Source organism: Prinia subflava, chromosome 5 (assembly GCF_021018805.1).
Source record: "Prinia subflava isolate CZ2003 ecotype Zambia chromosome 5, Cam_Psub_1.2, whole genome shotgun sequence".
Lineage (NCBI taxonomy): Eukaryota > Metazoa > Chordata > Aves > Passeriformes > Cisticolidae > Prinia > Prinia subflava.
Window position 1 is genome coordinate 1436848 of NC_086251.1, and position 21908 is coordinate 1458755.

The 21908-nt window shown below is 43.3% G+C and overlaps 1 protein-coding gene across 1 annotated transcript in view; it reads left to right on the forward strand.

Moving 5' to 3' along the window:
- The window catches only part of LTO1 (LTO1 maturation factor of ABCE1), a 29367-nt gene extending 7713 nt beyond the window's left edge, over positions 1-21654 (forward strand). The window contains exons 6-12 of the transcript XR_010080418.1: positions 1401-1556; positions 3195-3357; positions 10154-10231; positions 10831-11016; positions 15459-19194; positions 20236-20322; positions 21084-21654. The gene's annotated coding sequence lies outside the window, so the exon portion shown is untranslated. The remainder of the gene's footprint in view (positions 1-1400; positions 1557-3194; positions 3358-10153; positions 10232-10830; positions 11017-15458; positions 19195-20235; positions 20323-21083) is intronic.
- Positions 21655-21908: the final 254 nt, after the last annotated feature.

Genomic DNA, 21908 nt, shown 5'->3' on the forward strand with positions numbered 1-21908 from the left:
TGAAGCTGGACTGCATTTCATGCAGCTGCAGATGGGAATGACTCAGGGCAGAGCTGTCCCAGCTCCCTGTCCAGCAAGGACACTGCTCTGGGTGATCAGATCTGAAATGTGAATTATTGGGACATGCAGTCACTGCCAGCCCAGGGCTGGAGGATCCTGATTGCTGATTGCCAGCAGGGAAATGGAGTCACAGCAGGGCCCTCAGCACGCAGGGATCCATCCTGTTCCTGTGAGGGGAACCTGCTGTGATGCTGCCCACGGAAATCATCAGCCCCACCAGGGTTCCCTAAACATCAGGGATTGAGTTTGGGCTTATTAAATGTGGTGCTGTCTCACTGCAATACTGAAAGATAAAATAAATAAAACTGTGCAACAGGAGAAGAACAAAGATTGCTCTGCAGGCCATGGTGAGACCAGGGTGAGGCAGCTGTGACCCTGCAGCCCCTGGGGATCCCTGGGGATGCAGAGATCCCCCCAGAGCCCCTGGGGATCCCTGGGGATGCAGAGATCCCCCCACAGCCCCTGGGGATCCCTGGGGATGCAGAGATCCCCCCAGAGCCCCTGGGGATCCCTGGGGATGCCGAGATCCCCCCAGAGCCCCTGGGGATCCCTGGGGATGCAGAGATCCCCCACAACCCCTGGGGATCCCTGGGGATGCAGAGATCCCCCCAGAGCCCCTGGGGATCCCTGGGGATGCAGAGATCCCCCCACAGCCCCTGCGGATCCCTGGGGATGCAGAGATCCCCCCACAGCCCCTGGGGATGCAGAGATCCCCCCAGAGCCCCTGGGGATCCCTGGGGATGCAGAGATGCCCCCACAGCCCCTGGGGATCCCTGGGGATGCAGAGATCCCCCCACAGCCGCTGGGGATTGTTCTAGGTTACAGTGTAAGATGTGTCCACAGTCTGTATTCCATCCCCACCTTCAGGGGCTGTTGGATCCAGGTCGGGCAGTGTTTCCCTTGCCCTCCCTCCATCTCCTGTTCATGGCCCATCAATGCCTTGCCCTGGCTCACAGGGAACTCCCTGGGGAGCTCTCTCTGTTCAGTGGGCAGTCAGGACCCCCTGCAGGACTCATGGAATGAGATCAGCCCCTTGGGAGATGCTCTGCCCAGGGGAGGAGCCAGGCATTCCCACCCAGATATAATCTGGGATTTGGGACAGCACAGGAGCCCTTCCCCACTGGATTCCCAGAGGACAGGAGCTACCAGACCTTTCTACAGGATCTTCAGCAAGGCTGCTTCATCTGGACTGCCACCACCACCCTCACTAACAGGGTGTCAGGCTGTGTTCTGGCTCTGTCAGTGGCCTTTTGTGCTATTGCTTCTATGTTACATTTTTTTCCTCTTTCTCCTATTAAATTGTATTTCTGACTCGGGGTCTCTCACTGTTTTTCTTTCAGACCAGCACACGGTGTGAAAAGTACTTGGAGACAAAGGTTATGTGACAGCTGAAGGGTTGCAATGTCCATCAGATGGAAAACAGGGGAAAACGGTGAACAGAGCAGCCCCTGTTCACTGCCCCCAGGTCTGGCTGGTGTCTGAGCAGTGCAGCTCTGGTAAGTGATTTTAGAAGTTTGTTACAGAATCTGATCCTACTGGCTAAGACAATCATATAGAGATCGAAAAACCTCATAAAATCTTGTCCTTTGTTTTGGGAGACAGCAAAGAGGAAGAGTTCTAGTATGTAATAATGGACTTCACTCTTTTGAAGATAAAACAGGAAACAGTTGGAATTTTTCCTGTGTTCCAGTTTCCCAGAAATAGGAAATGCTGTAAACTTCTGAAAATGTGACACTTGGAAAGTACTTTCTTGATGACAACTTGGCTAAAATCTCAGATTTCTCCTGGTTCTGTAGAAATGAGTACAACACGCTGAGAAATTGTGTCTCATTTGCTAAGGTACACCCTTAAGCAAGAATCAAATTCTGAATTCAGAAGCTCTATGCACAGGCATTTATTCTCCACAATTAATAAGGCTTAAAGCTGTGTGGGTTTGCCAGCATCCCATGGGATTTCACTGTGCCAGGTAGCCAAGAACTCAAATGAACGTGTATTTTATCATTTATTGATCATAGGCTTTTTTTATTCAATGGGAAGAGATTTAGATTTCAAGAACTGTAATTTCTTTCAGTCTGAACAGACAAGGTGACTCAACACAGGTACTAAAAGGCATTTATTATTTAACAAAATAGTTATTTATATTGATCTTTTAAATTTGTTTATCTCCACATTACTTCTTTTAGTAGTCAGTTGCTAGTATAAAACTAACAAGTCCTCACTGGAGAGCTGTTAACCAGAGACTACTTGAACTATCTTATTTCAGCTAAGAATTAAACTGTTTTTCATGATTCAAGTTAAATTGTAAATAGTGACCTGTGTGGTTTGGTTTCTCCTGTTCTCCATCTTTTCTGAAAACTTTGTATTATAGTAATTATTGATTAGTAATTCAATGCAATATAAGTGACACAAGAAAGCTTTTAAAACTGGTGTCTGAAGTTTTAACCTTCCTTTACAGAAAAATTGTTTTGCTTTATTTCCTGTCACCATCCCCTGATGAGTTTAAATATGTCTTGCAGACAATTTGATGCTTTCAGGATCGTTTCAGTGCACATTCTTCCTTTTTTGTCCTTTTGAGTCTTAAAAGTTTCAGGAAATACAGAAAATGATGCTTTAAACAAGCAGCAATTCAGTGGAAGGAAATTCACTGCTTATGAAGAGGTGGCAGAGCACCTTCCCCATGCAGCAAGGAGAAAAAGGCATGAGAAGGAAGATGTTTTGGCAGCTGGGGAGGTCCCAGCAGAGAGAGAGGCTGTGGACAGCTGAAACAAGCTAAAGCAGTTCATAAACCTGTCAGCTCACAGGCTCAGCCTTCCCCAGAGTCCACAAGAGCCACAGGAATAGGAGTTCTGGAAATGTTTTTTTCCCCTCCTTCAGCATTTAGAGAGAACATCTTGATTATGTAGATGGAAGTCATCATTTACCAGGGAGTACTCTAATGTGAACGTATGTTAAGACATTCCCTGGATAGAATTTGCTGAAAATGCAGTGTATAAAAGTCACCCCAAAGTCTATTTGCAGTCTATGACCTCTTGGTTTTTCATCGTTATCCTGGATTTTCACATGAGACTTATTTCATATTTTATCTCAATTATATTAGTGCCTTTAAATTATTATTTTACATTTTTGTTTTTCAGGTCTGGCAAAATGTCTCAGCAGAGAAAGAGAATTTCCACGTGGCCTTGAAAAAGGAAGAAAATCAAAGCACCCAGGAGTGTGATTCTCCAGATGTAAGCTCAGCTCACCTGATAAACAGGGCCTAATCTGGGCTGTATGAAAACATGAGTGCTTTAGGCAATTGTAAGTGGGAATTTTCCTGGTCAAGACATATTTTATAAGCCAGCTGTGTTCTGGGTTGAAGTGCTGAGGAGCAAATGCTCATTGCAGTCAATCTGTGCATGGATATCATCCAGGTTTCTTTTAAAAGCTGCTTAATGGAACCGGCAGAGCTGTTGCAGGAAGCAGTAGTAGAAAGTTTATCATTTGATGTTTAACCATTTCAAAAATGCGTTTGTTCCTGGTTGAAGTCTTGCCTGATTATAGTGAGATGCAAAAACCTTGTTTACATCTCTTTATGGTTATTACCAATTTCTTAAAGCCTTTGGGGAGATATAAGACATGACAGCATAATTGTTGAAAGGATGTGATATCGTTCACTGCCAGTCTAGAAGAGCTGCAAGCTGTGTTTTCCTTATGACAGCTTTGATATAAAGCTAAATCTGATGCTTTTGCTGAAACTAGTCAAACAGCATGGTGAGAGTTCTTAAAAGAAATCTCAAATGCATATATTGTGGCTGTAGTTATAAACATACAAATAGAACAGGAAAAAAGACAGGCAAAATGAGCAAGACCAATTTTGTTGAGAGAGTCTGCTCTGACTGTTGAGGATTTTATGCTCAATAGTTCAAAAAGTAGTCAAAAAGACTAATTTGCAGGTGAAATATATATATATATTATATTCAATATATGTTGAATATATTGTTATATCTTGAGATAAAACAAAATCCTGTGGAGGTAACTGGGTAACTTTCTGTTCATGATCATGGCAGTGTGAAGAAAATTCTGGAAAAAAATCTTAGGTAATTCAGTATACAGTAAATTATTTAAAATTATAGAGTGTCCATTTATAACAAATATGTTACAAGTTTATTCAGTTATAAGTTACCTCCCTTCTGCCACATCCTCTACTGAACAAAGAGAAATTACAAATATATAAGAGTGCATAATTTACTGTTGCACATTTCTTAATATCTAAAGGTAAAGGAAACTTCATTTGTTAATAAAAATTGAAGGAGGAGAAGAACAACACGTAAAATTATGAAGTTGAAGTGAACTCCACTTAGATTATGACTAGAAGTTTGTTATTCCTTGAAAAAGTTATGGAAGATTTGATGGAATGTAGAATACTTTTGCTAAAGACTGAAGTAATTTAGGCTAAATAGTTGTCTAAGGAAGTTTAAACAGCTCTTTTGTACACAAGTGGATACATTAAAAGAGAAAGAAAAAGAAAATAACTGCTAGTGTATTTCAAAAAACAAAAGAGTATTTAAGAGTATTGAGGACTTTTGAAGTACTGTGATGAAAGGTGAATTTTTATTTTATTTTATTTTACTTTTTTTTCTCTCTCCTATTAAATTGTATTTCTGACTTGGAGTCTCTCACTGGTTTTGCTTTCAAACCTCTTCTTCATCATCATCATCATTATCTCACATTAACTAGAGAGACTGACTCAAGGAAGAATTTAAATTATTAGCTTTGAGAACTGAACTAAAAATGTCTCTTTCCACAATTAACCTTCATATATTGGCATTAGAGGTAGCACCTTAAGTTCTGAAAGGATGGGAAGGAATTTCTTTTCCCAAAGGATCATATTATTTCAGTAATACAAAGCTGCAATTTGTACCTGTGAACACTGTCACTTGGAGAAAATTCAACACTTGGGAAGGGTTTTTATTGTATTTTTGTCATTACATGGCTGTGTGTACTTTTTTTTAAGTTTTTACAGCTGCTTAACTCCCAATGAAGGAAGATGAAGGTTGGATGGTTAAGAACATAGGACAGGTTGTAATGCAGCATTTTTTAAGAAAAATCAGTGAAGATGTAATTAAAACTGTTGCTTAGAAACCCAGTATTTCAGCAATCCTTTCTCAGAACTTGGCAAAGATCATTTTATTGAGTCTCTGATAAATAAAATGTGATTCATATTTTGGAAGAATTAGGGTAGTGAAGACTAACTAGAGAAGAACATGCAGTCTTACAATTATTAAGGCAGAAACTGAAGCAAAATGGTTAGGTGATGGTTCCAAGTGGTATTTTTAAGTCTGTATGGCTGAGCATCTCTGTCTTAAATTTGTGATCTTTCTGCGATTTTATATTTATGGGGTTTATGCCTGTTCACAATAATTAGTGTTGTTTACTGTAGAACAAATACAGATGAAAATTTATTGGCAAGTGGGATACAGACTAGTAAATTTGGAAATTAGTCACTGCTGATATATATCTGTAAGGAAATTTGACACAGGACCAGTAATAGCCAGAAGTGGATAGGATATCCAGTGAAGCATAATCTGAAATTCATCAAAACCCAAAATAATATTAACTTCAATTTTCTTGCACAAGTTTCCATTATTTTGGTTACTTGTCCTTTATTAGAGGCATCTTGTCAATATTACTTTTTCTTAGCCTTATCCAGGGATGTTTTCCTGTGTCTGCCTCCTGAAAGTCTCTGTGCAGAGCCAGAGTTCTGCAGAGCTCTTTCCCTGGTATCCCTTCCTTTTTCTGTCTTCCCAAAATCTTATGGGATTCTGGCTTTTACACCAGAATTTACTTTATTGCCTTTTGATGTCAAATAATTCTTATGCATGTAACATATCATTTAAAACCACACATTTGGTGCTGCTAAAACATCAAAGAGTTCATACAATGGTTCTTTGTTCTCTGTTGTCATATTAGATTTTTTGCTTTGTCCTTGTAGAGTCTTCTCTCATAAATAGATGTGATAGTGCTTTTATTTACTGCCCTATTTTCCTGCAGTAAGCAAACATTCCTGTTCATTAATCATTCAGTGACAAAGGACGTTGAGTATTGGAGCCAAAATTGTACCCATTTCTAAGCAACCACAGCATTTTACTTCATTTTCTTAAATCAGCTGCAGTTGCAGAGCTTTGATCACATTGCACTCTTCAACAGTTTTTCCAGAGGAAGTAATAAGAGAAAAAATAACATAAATGGTTTTTTTAATACTTATTTTAAAATAATATAAATTGTTATAACAAAATTTCAAACTAATAAAATCTTTTAAGGTAGATTGGATTCTGTAAATGAGGACTAGGAAGGTCATAACAAGTTAGATCATTTGAGTTTAACCATCCCCTCCTGCTCCTTGAAAAGGCAGGCAGAAGAAAACACAGAAATAGTTATGGAGAAAAGACCTTTCTGTTCTAAACATCAATGGCAGGAAATAAACTTGCACAGCTAAGTTAGAACTTAAGAATATTGTTGGATTTTTTTCTTTAGTGCTGCCAGTTTCATGAATGCACAAGAGAATTTTTTCATCATCTTGTATGCAAAATTCTCTAGAAGACAGCCTTGCACCATGCTAACAATAAGTTGCATTTTTAGAAATGTTGTGGTGTTTTAGTCATCCAGGTTTTTTTAGCTAGATCAAAGCATGGTGGTTTTAATTGTTTTGTTAATTTATAGCTTTCAAGGTATTTGGTCTTGCCCATCTCTGCTGTGTTTTCTCCCTTTTGCTCTGCAATTCTTATCCACCTGTCACTTCAGGCACAAATAAGAAAATAGGCAGCATCATTTGGTTGAGTTGCTGTGCTGACCCTGCACTGACTCACTGCATTTCTGTATCCCTGCAAACACATCAGCTCACGTACCAAGGGTCAGCACCTGCCTGTACATTGGCTCTTAGTGCTGGAGGTTTTTCTTCCTAAATGTTTTTTTAGGATGTATCTTAAGAGCCTGCTTAAACTTGGCTGGAAGCACTGAGCAGAGGGACAGGCAAAAAAAATCATTTCATATTTATTCCAAACTCATTGAAATATGAGACTGCGTTGCTTCCAGAGATCCCTGTGCCTTCTTCAGTCTTCAGGTGGGGAGAGAAAGGTGAAGCCAGCACTGATTTAAAACTTAGCTGTGGCTAACAGAGATTATGTGCAAACAGAACTCATACAACTTTCTGCCCAGCAGTGGGGAAAATAATCCGTATTGTGAAATGTCACGTGCACTCGGTATGAAAACTGGAACATCCCTGAAGTATTCCTGGCAATATTTTAAATTACAGCCTGCCTTGTCATGTTGGTACAAGAGGATTCAATGGAGTTGTGTTTAGCTAGCAGGACTGAGATCAGGTGGGATTTTTTACCTTCTATATTTTCTTCAAAGATGTTTTTACTGTTTTGTTAGCATTTCATTAACATTTCAGTAATAATCTTTCCAAAAAAATGTTCACCCCTTGGAATAAAAGCAATTGATCCTTCTCTGATAGAAATGAGAAAGCTGCTTTTTGCCCAGTTGTGTGTCTCTGTTCAAGCTCCCGCTGAGGAGCATTTTTTTACTGTGGAATGATCTTGGTGTGAGGTACAGAGATGCCTGCTCCTGTGGGGGAACACAGAGTTCCTCCCTGACATGTCCCTCAGATATTGAAATCTTGATTCAAAGCTTGGCATGATCCCAGTATCTCTTCCAGCAGGTACACTAGGATCTCATTTCCATGAAATAAAACCCCACCCTGACAACATTTCAACACCTTTATTTTGCAAAGGCAATTGTTTTTGCTTTTTGATCATTTCTGCCATGTCAAGCTCTCATTCTGTCCTTCTGTAATGAGTGTATCTCTCATGGGAGAGAATCTAAGAGACAGAAAGGGAGTCACACACACAAACATACAAAACAATCCTCTGCTTGGCATGGAGGGAACTGGCAACAATAACTAAAGTTCAATATTTTACTTTCTTTGTCTGTCACCTAAGGGTGTGAAAGGTGTTGTAGTACATTGGGTTTAAATTTCTCCACTGGTCTTTAACTGAGGGACACAAAGATATATGTACTGTATATGTATATTTATGTGTTTATATGTGCATATATAAATAAATATAAAAGCATGTAATTACACACATAGGGGTGTGTGTGTATATGTATGTGTTTATAGATATGCCTGAGGTCATCTCAGGATGGGATTCAGTTTGGGCTCTGCTGAGCCCAGTTTAGAGAGATCTAGTTCAGAGATACAGCAGAAGATGATGTTAATATTCTCATCTGACTCAGTTTAGGAACCAAGCTGAAAGAAAGCCACAGCCTGTGTGTGTGTATCCATGTACATATATGTGTGTGTGTATATATATATATATATATGCATATACACACACACAAATGTGTACATGTGGTGTGCTACTAAAAAGAAAAGAACTGAGTGAACAAATATGAAATATTACCAACATAAATCTTTATTGCTCCTTTCCTATCAAGACAGCTTTTGTTATCTGGTCTGTGAAGAGACTATGCAAGGCTACTTCCTCCTAAACAATTGTTTTTATCATTTGCTTTTATTTTTTCTAAGGCAGACATATTCTCTTTGAATATGTCTTAAGCAATTGACCTATAGCTTTATTAATTCAATTAATAGTTCTTGCTTCCTATCTCCTATGAGTTGTGTTGGTGGAATAGGTTACCTGATTTTGTGTTCTAGTATGTACAGTCAGAGCAAATTCTGGGTATGTAAATTACCTTATATTTAATTAGTATTATTTCTGTCCTCTTCATTGCACAGTTTGCAATACTGTTCATTGCTTGGCCTATAGTATCTTTTGTCCTCAAGCTGCACATCTAGAAGTTACCCAAACCCTCACTTTTTTCTGAACATGATTCAGCTTGAAATATTTTTTTTTAAATCTAGATTACTAGTAAATAATTTAAATGGAAGTTTTGGCAGGACCACACTTAGAAGGTTCTGAAGTATAAAAAGTCTACTAAAAATTGCTACTCTGTCACCTGACTTTTTAGTCTTTATCTAAGACATAAACCACTTTGTTTGATGTGTTTTTTGGTCATAAAAAGAGCAGGTGCTTTATCAATAGACATTATTTTAATCAATACTGCCTTGATTATTCCCTATATTAATCCAATTTTATTTGCTATTGTCTAGAGTGGGAAAATATGAAAAACAGTTCCCCACATCAAATCTCAGAGGCTCACTTCAGTAGCTTAAACATTACTAAACTTCCCCACTGTTACATTGGAAAGAGCCTTGATGACTTAAAACTTAAAAAACACCCTGTCATTTTCATTCCATTTAAATGTAGCCATTTTAATAGCAAAACAAGTAGAGAAATTCCAGTGTGAACTCATTTTAGAGTAATGACCAAGTATTATGAGTATCTGACTGTATTTCATGTTTCAACTCCTTTTCCTATGGCATCCTTAATCCTACTCCTGAAGGGACTTTGATTTAAGTACAGTAGAATTTTCAGTGTTGAGTAAATCTCTGGTTTCATATCCAGTGATCTCCTTGGTTCGAAAATCTACTTTGTAATTAGTTTTATTTATGCTGTGCAACTCTGTTTTCCCAGATATTAAAAAGCATTTGGGCAAAGAATATAACATTATTGCTTGGATAAAATGACAGCAATTAATGTACCAAGATTTTGTACCTTGAGAGTCATCTGCCCCATTCAGTGACTTTTTATTCCCATTCAGGGATTATTATACCTGAGAGATCTAGAGTTTAGACAAGAGCATAGTAATAGAGCTAAATTCTAACTGTAATGCTGATTTTCAGCTGTTACTGTTTCCTCACCCATGAAAGACATTTGTAATTACTTTTCTGTTCCCTAGGACCATTTGTAAACTTCACTATCAGTGATGAGATTTAAACAAGAACAAAGAAAGGTGGATAAGTATTTAGTTGTTAAACTTGCTGCCACAAGACTAAATTGTTAAAGACTATCCACAGGGGTGATGGGAGTCTGGGATAAGCTTAGCTATGAAAACTTTGTAGAAGACCTGGAGATTTTTTTTTAAATTATTTTTTAACTGAATATTTTAGGAAAAAATATTAAGTAATTATCTGTGACATTTGTATTGGCAGGTTGCCAAGACATGTTTGGGGAGTTGGAATGATTCAAGATCTCATTTGAAGGCAGCAGAAACAGAGACAAGTTTTCAGGTATTCTCTTCCAGAGCAGGTGTTGGGGTTTTACTAAAATGTCTTGTGAAATGCAATTACTTGCAGTATATTTACACATTATTCACCAAGTTCTGTCTCAAAAGAGAAGACTATTTAGTTCAGGCTTTGCCTGCATCTAATTGCAGTTCATCTGTTCAAAATATTTTCTGGCTGGTAACAATTGGCAAACTATTAAATATTTGAAAAACTGGTAGTCAAATTACTTAATTTTATAGTGTGGTGTCTGTAGCCCTGGAAGCAGGAGCAGGGAGAGATTTCCAAAGTTATACATATATATATATCATATGCAGTTATATGAAGCTCTATGCAGCATCAGACTTGTATGGTTTTGCAATGTGAAGGTTAAATATCTTAAGTTAAATATCTTCCTTTAACAGAGATCAGGACCCTTTTCTAGGCACAGCTGGCAAGTATCAGATTCTGCTGCAACAGTTTATAACTGGTACATCAGTTTAATAGAAATACAGCTCTGTGTGCACTATTGCCATGGATTTTTAACATACTTTCTTTATTTTTGCTTATGTATGTATGTATTCCATACACAATGTTTTACACTGATGATGTTTTCACCTCTACAGAAGTTGCACAGCTCTCCATGGACTAAACCTAAAGATAAAAAGATCACCTGAAAAAAATGAGGAAAAAATACAAAGAATCAGCCAGTACACAAGAAAAACACCTCTAAATGCTGCTGATCTACACTGAAACATGCCAATGGCTTCCATCCTCACATTCTGTCAGCACAAAGGCACCAAATGTCCCAGGTTTCTAAAGCATGCATTTTTCACTATTTTATGAATGTCTGTAAATTTGTCTAGAGCAGACCAATTAGTACCTTACAGCAATAATCCACAATGGATGTTTGAAGAAATGCTTTGTAATGCAGTCCAGGTTTTGAACTCTTGTTATCAGTAATTCTATACTGTAAATGACCTTCTTTATACACAGCAGTCCTTCTCCAGTATTTTCTCAGTCTGTTTTATTTCATGTAACTTTGTGGCAGGTCAGGTTTTAGGATTAAGGGGCAGTCAGTGTGTGGGGGGAAATATCTGTGTAACCATACTTGAAGCACAATCCTTAAGTGCAACTGTAAAAAGAGAACTCTGCATGGGGTCCATGTATACTCACCTGTCAGTAACTCCATTGCAAATTTACTTACTTACACAATAAAAGAAGTTTATTTTGTTCTTTTTTTCTCTCACTGCTATCTTAACCAGTCCATTTTTGAACACTGAAAAGCTGGCAGAATTGGAGTTGAAGGGATGGAATCCTTTGGGGATTCAAGCAAAAAAAATTGCTGGTGGTACTGAGTTGCTGTGCTATCCCTAGCAAGAAGTGTTTTAAGCAGTTGTAACTTGGAAACTTCCACCTTTGTCTTAATGCACACATTTTCTACTAGATTTAAAGGAGTTATAATAATTTACTTTTCCTTGCTTTGTATCAGTTTAAAAGCAAATAGACAATTTTTTATTTCACTTAGTGCTGCTCTGTCTTCCTAGCATTGAAGATTTTACCTCTCCTTTAGCAGTCTCCTGCAATATCTGTTGTTTCCTTCACTGACACTTTGTATATGCTCCTCTACTCAAAGGTAGAATGGTAGGCTTCTCTGCCTTGAGAGAATACAATTTTAAAAAGGAAAAAACCTCATAAGCTGACCAAATGATGACAGCTTAGGACTATCTGTTTTCAGGACCAAAAGAAGTGAGATCATGGCCACAAAATTAATCAGAAGAGATGTGGCTTTTTGCCTCTGGTCCTAAACCTTGCTGAAGAAAGTCTGTGTTTCAGAATTTTCAGTGAGCAAGAGACTTGGGATATTGCCATATCTACAGCTGCATTAATTTCTAGTCATGCCAAAAGCACCATTCCTTTGCACATGGCACACCTGAACTGAAAAGGGGACTGAAACTCTGCCCACAGAGGGAAAAGGACCTCAAGTTTTTAAGGAGACTTGAGAAATGGAGGAATAGGGATGCTAGGGTCTCTCTTGGGGGCAAAATATCAACAGGAGCCCTTGATAACTTTAGAAGTAGGCCCCCAGGAGGAAGAATTTGGTTTTTTAATAGATACAGGACTGAGAGGACATGTGTTTGTCAAATTGGAAAAGGATGTGAAAAATGCCAAAATGCAATTCAAGTAGTAGGGACAACAGGAGAAGGATTTGAAATTCCAGTTATAGGACAGGTAATATTTGAAGGAACAAACAAAACAGGAACAGGGGCTGTTTTATTAGTACCAGGGGCAGGATGTAATTTGCTGGGAAGGGATTTACAAGTGCAGTCAGGTATCAGTGTGCTTCCAGGGAGGGAGAGAAAATGGGAGTCAAACTTCCCAAAAGAGAAAGATAAAAAACAAATGGAGGAAGCAGTTTGGGCCAAGCCTGGAAATAGGGGCAAGTTAAACATAATCCCTGCAGTAATTAAAATAACTAACAGAGATTGCCCAATTTCAGCACGGCAGTACCCACTCTCTTTAGAAGGGAGAAGGGGGTTGCAGACAAAAATTCAAGAATTGATTCAAGATGGAAATTTAGAGCTGTGCGTGTCTCCCCACAATACTCCCATATTATCAGTTAAAAAACAAATCAAATGGGACACGCAGGCTTGTCCAAGACCTGAGAGAAGTACATAAGAGAACTGTAGATCTCAGAGATACTTTTTGGGCCTGTTCCCTGGCAGAAGAAAGCAGAGATACATTTGCTTCTGAATGGGAAGATCCCAATACAGGGAGAAAGCAACGACTCAGGTGGGCAAAACCACCCCAAGGATTTACTGAATCCCCCAATTTATTTGGACAAGCCTTGGGGGAAGTATTACAGCTCTTCCCTATTGTGCCACAAGTAAAGCTTATCCAGTATGTGGATGATTTGTTCCTTTCAGGAGAGGATGAAGAGAAAGGCTGAGAATTCACAGATTCTTGGGAATTAATTTCTTGGAATTCTTCTGAATTTCTTGGGAAATCAAGGGCTTTGGATATCAAGAGAAAAACTGCAATTTGTAGAGACTTAAGTAAAATACTTAGGACTTATGGTAAGCCAAGGAAGTGGGTGTTTAAACCCTGAAAGGATTACAGGAATAATAACCTCACTCCCTCAGCCAAAAACTAAAAAGGAAATCAGAAAACTTTTGGGCTTGTTAGGATGTTGTAGGATATGGATAGAAGGGTAGACCCAGGCTGTATGAAAAATGAACAGAAGAGGAAATCACGTGGGGAAAAGAAGATGAACAGAGATTTGAGAATTTAAAACGGAAGTTGATCAGTGCCCCTGTGCCAAGTCTCCCTGCTTTAGATAAACTTTTCTACTTATCTGTGGATGTAGAAAATGGGGTAGCCCATGGAATCCTAGCCCAAGAATGGGGGGGAACCAAGAACCCAGTAGCTGACCTGTCTGAATTGTTAGATCCTGTTAGTGGGGGTGGCCCACCTGTGCTCAGGCTGCCACTGCCTTACTGGTGGAACAAAGCAGAAAACTGACTTTGAGAAAGTCAAAGTGCACACCCCCCATGCACTTAGAAATATTTTAAATCAAAAAGCCAAGAAATGGCTCACTGACTCTCAAGGGTTGAAATATGAAGCAATTTTAGTTGACAAAGATGATCTAGAGTTAGTTATGGATAAACACCTCAATCCTGCCCAGTTTTTATATGGAGAATCAGTAGAAGAACAGTGCATGATTGCTTGGAATTTATAAATTATCATACCAAAGTAAGAGAAGATGGGATTGACCAACCCCTCTGTGGGGAGGGCAGTTATGCATTGATGGGTCCTCAAGAGTAATGCAGGGGAAGTGAATGTCAGGATATGCTACAGTAAATGAAGAATTGATAAGCATAGAAAAGAAAAAGTTACCTTCCAGCTGCTCAGCCCAAGCATGTGAGCTGTATGCTTTAAAACCAGCCCTTGAAATATTAGCTCTGGAAAGAGGGGCTGTGTACCCTGACTCTAAGGATGCCTCTGGAGTAGTGCACACCTCTGGGAAAATTTGGGAAGAAGGATCCTGGTCTGCTCAGTTCAAAGGGGAAAGGACTAGTCCATGAAAAGAAGTAGCAGAAGCATTGCAATTACCAAAAGAAATTGCTGTTGTACATGTTTGGGGACATCAGAAAGGGACCACCTTAGAAATACTGGCAGACTGAGAGGCTGAAGCAGCAGCCGAGTCCAGAGAAGAGAACATCATGATGGTTTTAACCCCCTCAGAGGAAATTCAAGATACACCAATATTCAGTGAAACAGAAGAGAAAAAATTCCTAGAAATAGGTGCAAAAAGAGGACAATAAGGGGGAGTGGGTGTTATCCAATGGAAGGCAGTTATTAAATAAACCATTGGCAAAAAAAAATATTAGAAAGCATGCATAATAAGACTTATTGGGGTACCCAGGCCCTAAGTGATTAGGTTTTGAGAAATTTGGGCTGCATGGGAGATTCTGGAGTAGCTGAGCAGTGAGTGAGGAGTGTGCAATGTGCCAAAAGGTGAACAGGGCAGGAGGGGAGTGCCGGGAGGGCGAGGATCAGCCCCACGGCCCTGTCAGAGCATCCAGGGGGATCCCACTGAACTCCCCCAAGTGCAGGGCTGGAAGTTTGTGCTGGTGATAGCAGATCATTTAACCCACGGGGTGGAGGCAATACAGCAGTTACAGCCACTGCTAGTGCAGTGAGCAGGGCCCTTCTGCAATTAATCATTCCACCATAATGGAATAGTGGAGAACATCCACTCAGACCAGGAACCCATTTCACATCAGAAGTGCTGCAGCAGGTGCTGCAAGCTCTGGGTACAGAGTGGGAATTACACACTCCAGGGCATCCCCAAAGTTTGGGATGGGGTGGAAGGATGAATCAAACCCTCAAGAGAATTCTAATTAAGCTGATGATTGAAACTCAAATGTCATGGGTTAAATGCCTACCCCTGGCTTTGTTAAGAATCAGAACACAGCCTAGATCAGATTTAGGGATTTCACCTCATGAAATGATGTTTGGTTTACCATTTCTGATTTCAGTAAATAGCATTGCCACTTAAGAAGAAGGGGAGGACAGTGTCAAGGTATGTGTCCCATCTATAGCACAGGCTGTGGAGAATCTGCGGGAAAAGGGGAGAATCCCCCAGAGTGCTACCCTAGATTTCAGAATTCATGTCAACCCTGGAGACTGGGCAATGATTAAATAAATAATCAAGACCAACCTTTAACCCCAATGGGTAACTCCCTTTCAGGTTCTGCTCACCCCAGAATCAGCTCTATGGATGCAGAGCGAGGCTGGGCTCAGGCTGGTGGATAAAAGGAGCAGCAGCAGAACCCCGTGCCTGGAGGATCCTCACCTCCACAGAGGGACTGAAAAAGGCTCTGAAAGGAAACACACGGCCTCAATGTGGCAAGTAAACAAACATCAATCCAGACTGGGAGAGGCGTCCCTGTGGGCTTTATCAGTTCTTTTGGATTCCCAAAGGCCAGAGGCTTTCCGAACTGCGGGGCGGTGATTTTACCCCAGTCAGGGGGTTCAGGGTTATATAAACCAACAAACACCGGGCCCATAAATCCTAGAGCTTTTGCTTTAGCCTGCAGCTTACCAAAAGAAATCCCATCAGCTTTCCCTGGTGAAACAGCTCCCAGATTTGCTCCCAGTCACATACCCTGCTTGAAACACCCTGGGGCAGGACATCCAAGCTGGGTACAATGTCAGTGTAAAACTGTGGCCAGCTCTGCCACAGTTGTCCCCAAGGCAGCAAGAATGTTGCAAAAATTGTGGAGATAAAAAGAGGGGTTCCAGCACTAATGGAGGGCAAGAAGCAGCTCTGATGATTTGTTGTGGGGTTGAATGGATGCTCCCCGATATTGAGGAGCTGTTGGAAGCTGAGTGGGAAGCTGAGGTAAAGCAAAAACAGGGAGCATGTTTTGAATGCAGACAACTACTCCATATGATGGGGAGGCAGTAAGAGGCTCAGTGAAAGAACAATTAGTATCCCCAAAACTCCTGCAGCTGAGGGGAAATATTCTGAAAACACCTGTAGGAGACACTTTATTTGGTGAACTGTTTACAAAAGGGCCAGAGCCAACTCCTCACAGAAATTTCTGTGCAAAGCTCAAACAAGAAATAGAAGCTGAGATAGAACTCCCGAGATTAGGGGAGAATTTATTTGTAGATCTGGGAGAAAAAAAAACAGCAAATAACTGAATGTTACTAAGTTCTGAGTGTGTGTGGGGGCCCCAATATCTGAAGAATGGCCAGGTAGAGGCCTGGGCTTGGTCCAACTCCTTAAATGGAACAGGACCAACATGAAAGAAGGAAACCAGAAGAGTGGATATTAAGTTCAAAAATAATAGGAGAGGAGTGCTTCTGGCATTTAGAAAAAGAATTTTTAGATAATGCAGGACAAACTTCCTGTAAAAGGTATAAAGTTTATAATGGAACTTTCAAATGGTGGATCCCTGAAAAACTCACAGAGCATTGGACCCAGGAGAGGAAAAAGAATTGTAAATACGAAAAGGAGATTAAACTTTTCTGGTGCAATGACCCGGGGAAGAGTCCCTATTATGAGATCCCAGAAATATCTAAATTTTGGGAAAACATTAATAACCAAAGAAAGGAACACGGGCAAGCACAGGATGGCTCATTCTGGATATGTGGGGAAAGGGCTTATCCAAAACTTCCTCCCCTGTGGGAAGGAGTTGCACTCTGGGAATTGTACAACCAGGATTTTTCCTGCTGCCAAACTGAGACAATTTGGGAATACTGGTATATAACACCTCATAAAGAAATAAGAGAGAACTAAGTGGAGAAATTGAGGGATACCAAAGGTGGGGCAAAGAGGAGTGGCCATCTGAAGGGACAGTGCAGACATAAGGTCCAGCCATGGGGGCACAAGATGGGAGTTGGGGGTATCAACCCCAATTAATAAATGGCATCATCAGGCTCCAGGCAGTTGTAGAAATCACATCCAGTGAAAAAGGCAGCAAAGGCAAAGCAGAGCTGAGTGCACCAAAATTGGTCAGCATTCGACTTTTTGTTAGCAGAGGAAGGAGGGGCTTGGGGAAAATTGTCTACAAGCTGATGATAATGGGGATGCAGTTTTGGATATAGCCAGAAACATCCAGAAAACAGCCCATGTACCAGTCCAAAAATGGAAATCTAAAATAAGTAAAGGATGGTTAGAAGAGTTTTTTTGGATTATCCTGGTGGAAAAAGGAGGGCTTTGTAGTGTTATGTGGAATAATAAGTTTAATCTTCCTTCCATGTTTGATCCCATGTCTTACCCATTAATTACTTTTGTGGTTCAAAATATGCCAATAAAGACAATGCCCTCCCATCCAGAGTCAGAAACCACAGAAAAAAGGCAGAAAAATACGGTGTTGAAAAAAATGAAAGGTGATAAAAACCTAGAGAAAGCATTTAAGATATATGAAAGGAATGGGTATGCCAAAAGTGCAGAGGTTCAAAAGCTGCAGCTCAAGCCAAACACAGTAAGAAAGACAAAGGGGAGGAGTTGTTAAAAATGACCTTATAATATTGGCTGTCCCATTTGTGTATTAGTCTTTACATGCTGATATCAACTGTAAGTATTTAAATATAGTGCAGTTTATAACCCCTTTCAACTGCTTGCTAATATAACCTAATTTCTCATTTTAAGCATGCACTGCATGCACTGCCACAGAAATAGCAGTGTCATAACTGTATTATGTTGATATATGCACTTTATAGCTTACAGAAATAATAATGTGATGAATGTACTGTACTGTAGGCCTTGGCAAAGCATGAAATGTTAAAACACCTCTGTGTAACTGGGAGAACTGTGTAAAGCAATGATGTTTTTTCCCACAATGATGATTTTTCCCACATCTGCTGACTGACCTCTGCAAGTGGTGAGAGTGACACAGACCAGAGCAGGGGAGGAGAATCAGAGAACAATTTGTTATCAGAAATAACGGGGTGAAGCCACAAGAAGGAATAAAATCTGTTGACCTGATCCGCAGGATGTCACGTAGGTAAGTCAGGGTGGGAAACCAAACAAAGGAAAGTTTCTGCAACATCAAAAGCTCCCAAGAATGTTGGAATGATGCACGAAACTTATGAATATGTGTGTGCCTTAGTAAGGTAACAGTATATAGGTAACACTGTCTTAACGTACCAGCGTGTTCATTAGGTGATAGCCAGGAACACCCAGAGCTGGACACTGCCCTTTTTTATTCCCTCATTAAACTTTTGAGAACTATTCTAAGAGTGAGCTTTCTTTCTTTTACAATACTTAAAACTGCAAAATTCTAATTTTATATATATTGAGAAATATCCTTAATTTATGTATCAATTGTTTTACAATAACCCCCAGTGCCTGCTGTGTTATAGTCAGGATTTTAGACTGTAAGAAATTCTGAATATGGATCTGTAGGGTTTGAAAATAAGAATACAACGTTCGTGTATAAAGAGCTTGAAGCGGTAGGACAGGATGGTCTGTGGGAAGGAACCAGAAACAGCTCCGTGCGCTCGGAATTTTCTGGAACTCCCCAAATCCGGGATCGGCCCCGGGACGGGAATTGGGGTCAGGGGCACCCTGACAGCGCTGCGCCCTCAGTGCTGCCGCCGTGTGGGCACAGCGGGCACTGCAGCCCCGAGCGCTGCCCGCGGCTCAGCCGGCACCGGGACTTGGACCGGGACCGGCACCGGGACCGGCACCGGGACCGGCACCGGGACCGGCACCGGGATCGGCACCGGGACTTGGACCGGGATCGGCACGGGGATACGGAGCTGGACCGGGACCGGCACCGGGACGCGGAGCCGGAGCGGGCCCGGGCCGGGATCGGGACGCGGAGCCGCAGCGGGCCCGGGCCGGGCGCTCCCGGCAGGACCCGCGGCCGCAGCCCCGGGGCGCAGGCGCGGAGCGGGAGCGGCAATGGCGGAGCCCGGGGAGCGGCGGGGCCGGGCCGGGGACAGCGGGGGAGACTGCGGCGGGCTCGGAGGTGAGCGGGGACCGGGGACAGGGCCGGGGGAACGGGGACAGGGCCGGGGGAACGGGGACAGCCCCGAGCGAGAACGGGGACAGCCCCGAGCGGGAACGGGGACAGCTCCGAACGGGAACGGGGACAGCTCCGAACGGGAACGGGGACGGGCCGGGGGAACGGGGACAGCCCCGAACGGGAACGGGGACAGCCCCGAGCGGGGACAGCCCCGAGTGGGGACAGCCCCGAGCGGGAACGGGGACAGCCCCGAGCGGGGACAGCCCCGAGCGGGAACGGGGACAGCCCCGAGCGGGAACGGGGACAGCCCCGAGCGGGGACAGCCCCGAGCGGGGACAGCCCCGAGCGGGGACAGCCCCGAGCGGGGACAGCCCCGAGCGGGGACAGCCCCGAGCGGGGACAGCCCCGAGCGGGGACAGCCCCGAGCGGGGACAGCCCCGAGCGGGGACAGCCCCGAGCGGGGACAGCCCCGAGCGGGGACAGCCCCGAGCGGGGACAGCCCCGAGCGGGGACAGCCCCGAGCGGGGACAGCCCCGGGGATGCCCCGGGAGCTGCGGGCTCCGGAGCTGCCTCGGCCGTGCGGGGCCCGGGGCGTCGCTCCAGGGCGGATTCTTTAAGGGCACAATGAACATTTTGGGGTAAAATGCGCGTTAATGTGGGGCACAGAAGGAGCGTTCTGAGGGAACAGGGAGGCGATCGGCAGTGGAGGGGGGGAAGGCCCAGACGAGATCCAAGGGATTGTAAAATCCGTGTGTGAAATCAGAGCTGTGCCAGCAGCTTTCCTTCCCACGGCTCCCCAGGGGTTTTCCTTGTGCTCTGGTTTTCAGGAGGGAACACCGTGCAGTCGAAGGTCTCATAGCCTGAGCAGGACAATCTCTGGACATGGAAAATCAGTTTGTCATTGTTACAGCACCAGCTCCAGGTAATGATGAAGCGGTGTCATGGTTTTTAGCTTGTGCACATGGAGCAACCAACACTGCTCCACCTTTATGGACAACCCTGTGGGTTTGGATCTTGATTTGTGGCTGTGAAATCTCCTCACAGAATCCTCTGAGGCTGACACAAAGACCAGGAACCTTTGAGATGGAAAGAGCCGGAGCAAGTGGATGTGAGAAAGGAAAGTTAAAGATGGTGAGTGGTAAAACCTTTGTTCTTCCCTTGTGCTGAGCTCTGTACTCGGGAATGGGACAGCTCTGGCAGTTTGCTGCAGACACTGCTCTGCTGAGAAGTGGGAAACTGCAGCCCCTGAGGAAGGCAGAAAGAGCAGGGCCTCAGTCTGGGAGTGTGTGAGAAATAAGGGAGGGACAAATGTGTGGCTCATCCTGTGCCCCAGAGCCCGAGGAAGAGGCCTTGGCTGAAGAACTGAAGTGCTGCTGCTCCACAGGGAGCCCTGCCCAGGCCTTGGGAATCATCCCAGCTCCCTTCAGAGCAGGAGGAGCACCCACAGCCTGTGTGAGCCATTCCTGCCTGGAGCTGGGGCCCGCTGGGCTCTTTCCCCTTTTCCTGCAGGCTGTGGCCACGACAGGGAATTGGCTCCAGCAGGGCCAGGTCACAGCGGGGTCTGTGGCAGGGACAACTCCCAGAGCCGACAGGGAAGGGACCTTCAGCCACATCCCGAAAAGCTGAGCAGGGAAAACACCTGCCTGCAGCTGCTGCAGCTCCTGGAGCTCCGGGGTTTGTGCACAGCAGGGACAGGGATAACGCCAGAACCATTCACACCTTGGGAATGAGGGAGTTCATCCCCCTGGAGGCTGTTCCGGGCAGGCTCTGCCCATCACCACTGGGAGCAGATGGCCTTGGAAGGGATGGGGGCATTCAGGGAACGCTGCTTGGCTTTCCCTGCTTTGGCAATAACGTGGTCAGTAAAAATACTCACTGAGCTCTTCCTGCAGGGAAACGTTCAGGCAAGAGGTGCCGAAAAGAACCGGAGTTTCTGATCTGAAGTCTCCAACTGAAAATCCCCTATGGATTGTGACCAGTCCAGTTTTCATGGACTGCTCACCTTGGCCAGGAGTGTCCAATCCTGCTGGAAATGCACTGCACCAGGATGGCATTTTCATTTCGTGCTGGTGAAGACCCTCTGGGTGACCCCCAGGCACTGGAAGGGCTGGCCTGGGCTCCCAGAGCACTAATTCCAGGAGTTGTGTTTTTGGGAACAGCACAGGAGCCTTTCCCTCGCTCATAGGAGCAGCCAGTGCCTCCCTTCATCCACAAATGCCCAGGATGGAACACAAGGAAAGGAACAGCAATGTGGAAATGCCCCACACTGGGAGTTGATGGTGCTCTGGATCACATTTTGGATTTATAATGTTAAAGGGGGAGTGTGGAAGGGGTTTTCTCTCTCTGCTGTTCATTACTGTACTCACTGCCCTTGTTGCTCTCACTGTTACTGTGTGTTGACATTAATATCAAATGATTGTATTTGCCTTGGTTTCCATGATTATTAAACTGTTCTGAGCTGGATTTGTGTCTCTGGTCCCTTCCCCATCCCCTGGGGCTGAGGGAGCTGCTGCTGGTGCCCGGCTGGGCTCTGCCCCTGGCCCGGGGCACTCCTGGGGCTCTGAACCCCCCGGGCTGGAGCAGTTCTGGGGCTCACAGAGAGAGCCAGGGCTGCGTTTGGGGCTCAAACTGGGCTCATTGGGCCGAGTGCAGACACAGACACTGAGCCCTGGTTCGGGGCTGGAAACCAGGGTCCCTCAGGCAGCTTTGGGATCCCA